This window comes from Triticum dicoccoides, unplaced genomic scaffold (assembly GCF_002162155.2).
Source record: "Triticum dicoccoides isolate Atlit2015 ecotype Zavitan unplaced genomic scaffold, WEW_v2.0 scaffold555, whole genome shotgun sequence".
NCBI classification, from domain to species: domain Eukaryota; kingdom Viridiplantae; phylum Streptophyta; class Magnoliopsida; order Poales; family Poaceae; genus Triticum; species Triticum dicoccoides.
Window position 1 is genome coordinate 1 of NW_021281601.1, and position 3,848 is coordinate 3,848.

A 3,848-nucleotide genomic window follows, 5' to 3' on the forward strand; every position below is an offset into this window, starting at 1 on the left:
CGCAAACGTCAAAAATAATATAACGGGATTAATATATATCGCGCACGTGCGATATGTTTGTCACAAGGCGCAAAAAATAATTATAAAAGGAAGGCAACACGAGGACTTCCCAGGAGGTCACCCATCCTAGTACTACTCTCGCCCAAGCACGCTTAACTTCGGAGTTCTGATGGGATCCGGTGCTTTAGTGCTGGTATGATCGCATCCGACATGTTTCCCCGTCTTCGTCCCTTATGCTTGCCACTCCCAGGTCCGCTCCAAAGACGATTCTACATTCTCACTACCATTACAACCGTTCCCTAACAATGGATAATGTCCTATACTACTTACTCTCCCGCTCAATCACGGAGACGAGTTTTCCACGGTTTCCACCCCTCCCTCCATACCGCAGCAACACGAGTTTTTTCCGCTGTCAGGACCCCGACTCGATGTCACATCGATCTAGCCGTTAACACCTCATATCACTTTGCGGCCTCACGCACGGTATCCCCATGGGTGTCGCCTTACCTTTGCCCGGGACCGTTTGCGCCTTTTGGCTCACGTATATGATAGTGTCGCTAGCATCCATATGATAAAGAGCCCGGGCTGACATGACTAGTCGTAAACCCAAAGTGGCACAGACTTACAGGGACAGGCATCCATGACCCAGCTTCGAACGTGTCGGTCATCAGCAAGTGGGTCCGGGCTGTAGCACTGGGCTAGCAGGACTCCGGTAAACCGGGCTGTAGCGGGCTAACAGGACTCCGGTACTCAAAGCGTGACATTTCCCCGAAGGGACAGACACAGGAACGAAGAAGGACACATGCCGGCCAGCCTAAGTGTTCCAGAGCAGTAGCAAGCTACCATGGCTCAGCGGTAACACTAGGAGACATTTCCCGGTAAGAGAGGCTACTAAAGATAAACAACTAGATAGTCATATCCCACACATACCAAGCATTTCAATCATACACACAATATGCTCGATATGTGCAAATACAACGAAGCATCACAACATGACTCTACGACACAAGTACTTTATTTAAGGCTCAGGGAGCCATACATAACATACACAAAGGTACGGGTCTCACGACCCAACATACAAGTCATACAGTCATACAAACCAGCAGCGGAAGTAACTTGTCTGAGTACAGACAACTAGTAAAATAAAGGAGGCTTGGAAAGCCTAGCTATAATACGTGGTCCTTCACAATCTCAGGGTCACCACCTGGGTCTTTAGCCTACTCGTTGATGTCAACGTCTACATAGAACCCATCAGAAGGGGTTGCAGCGTCTTCTGTAAAAATGTAGATTATAGCAACATGAGTACAAAGGTACTCAGCAAGACTTACATCAGATCCTACATACATGCTTAGTATCAAGAAGGGTTGGTGGAGTTATTGCAGCAAGCCAGCTTTGACTCTTGGCTAGACTATCCTACGATACTCCAACTTGAAATGGTTTTGCGCACACGAGTCCACTACTCACCACTTCAATACACTACCGAGGATCCACCTCCGTCTTCCTACGGAAGAGCCATCCTCGGCACTCACACTTATCTTGAGGCTTTTAGCAGTTTCCATTTACTTGTCTATGAACTGTATAGGCAACCAAGTAGTCCTTTACCGCGGACGCGGCTATTCGAATAGATTATGTTAACCCTGCAGGGGTGTACTCCTTCATACACGACATGTACTCGGCAACCTTCAAGCGGAAGCCCAACGTGGGTGTCGGCCACGACCTACCTAATCACCTAAGCCTCCAGTCCAGGTTTATCGCCTATCCAGGTTCCATCCGCAGGGAGTCCGGCCGAGGTTTCCCATACGGCCCCGAACGATGTGAACAGGGTTCCCGAAATACCTAACGGGTATTCGGTACACCGTGCCACGTACCTACCGCATCACAGCCCACCCCTACAGTCAGCGCTGTCCACGGCCTCCAGTAGGCTACAAACACCAGAAACTACTTGCAACTCCTGGACGGAGAACTAGGGTGAATAAGAAGCCGAGAGGGTCCATTGGTTTCGGGCCCAATGCATGGTAGTAGCTGATTCTTAAATCACACATACAGATCTCAGTGCTTAAGGTCGGCTTCAATGAAACAACCCACCATGTACTCCTACATGGCCTCTCATCGATACCTTTACCAAATCGTGTTCACCACACCACTCTCATTACCGACATAATCATTTCACTCTAGCCCATCACCCAGATGAACCAGACCTGACACGACTCTAAGCATAGCAGGCATAGAAAGGTAGGAACAACACATACATATGGCTCAATCAACTCCTACACATGCTAGTGGGTTTCATCTAGTTACTGTGGCAATGACAGGTCATGCAGAGGAAATGGGTTCAACTACCGTAGCACACAGCAGTTTGAATCGCGTTGTCTTAATGCAGTAAAAGAGAGCAGGAGCGAGAACATGGGATTGTATCGATATGATCAAATGGTTGGTTGCTTGCCTGATGGTTCGATGCACGGATACGGTTCTTCGTTAGGGTAGTCACGGTACTCCTCGGGGACAGATCCTGTCGTAAAGGATAACGATACACAGGCATCACCAAACAATGTGCAACAATATGATGCATGCATGAAACATGGCAATATGAGTGTGTTGGGCTAATGCAACTAAAGCTACCAACGCTGTCAGGACCCCGACTCGATGTCACATCGATCTAGCTGGTAACACCTCATATCACTTTGCGGCCTCACGCACGGTATCCCCACGGGTGTCGTCTTACCTTTTCCCGGGACCGTTTGCGCTTTTTGGCTCGCGTATATGAAAGTGTCGCTAGCATCCATATGATAAAGAGCCCGGGCTGACATGACTAGTCGTAAACCCAAAGTGGCACAGACTTACAGGGACAGGCATCCATGACCCAGCTTCGAACGTGTCGGTCATCAGCAAGTGGGTCCGGGCTGTAGCACTGGGCTAGCAGGACTCCAGTAAACCGGGCTGTAGCGGGCTAACAGGACTCCGGTACTCAAAGCGTGACATTTCCCCGAAGGGACAGACACAGGAACGAAGAAGGACACATGCCGGCCAGCCTAAGTGTTCCAGAGCAGTAGCAAGCTACCATGGCTCAGCGGTAACACTAGGAGACATTTCCCGGTAAGAGAGGCTACTAAAGATAAACAACTAGATAGTCAGATCCCACACATACCAAGCATTTCAATCATACACACAATATGCTCGGTATGTGCAAATACAACGAAGCATCACAACATGACTCTACGACACAAGTACTTTATTTAAGGCTCAGGGAGCCATACATAACATACACAAAGGTACGGGTCTCACGACCCAACATACAAGTCATACAGTCATACAAACCAGCAGCGGAAGTGACTTGTCTGAGTACAGACAACTAGTAAAATAAAAGAGGCTTGGGAAGCCTAGCTATACTACAAGGTCCTTCACAAGCTCAACGTCTACATAGAACCCATCAGAAGGGGTTGCAGCGTCTTCTGTAAAAATGTAAATTATAGCAACATGAGTACAAAGGTACTCAGCAAGACTTACATCAGATCCTACATACATGCTTAGTATCAAGAAGGGTTGGTGGAGTTATTGCAGCAAGCCAGCTTTGACTCTTGGCTAGACTATCCTACGATACTCCAACTTGAAATGGTTTTGCGCACACGAGTCCACTACTCACCACTTCAATACACTACCGAGGATCCACCTCCGTCTTCCTACGGAAGAGCCATCCTCGGCACTCACACTTATCTTGAGGCTTTTAACAGTTTCCATTTACTTGTCTATGAACTGTATAGGCAACCAAGTAGTCCTTTACCGCGGACGCGGCTATTCGAATAGATTATGATAACCCTGCAGGTGTGTACTTCTTCATACATGTTTCCACC

The 3,848-nt window shown here is 48.2% G+C and overlaps 1 non-coding gene across 1 annotated transcript; it reads right to left on the reverse strand.

Moving 5' to 3' along the window:
* Positions 1-88: 88 nt before the first annotated feature.
* Positions 89-207, reverse strand: LOC119346945. The gene has a single exon (XR_005168031.1). It is a non-coding gene; the product is annotated as a 5S ribosomal RNA (ribosomal RNA).
* Positions 208-3,848: the final 3,641 nt, after the last annotated feature.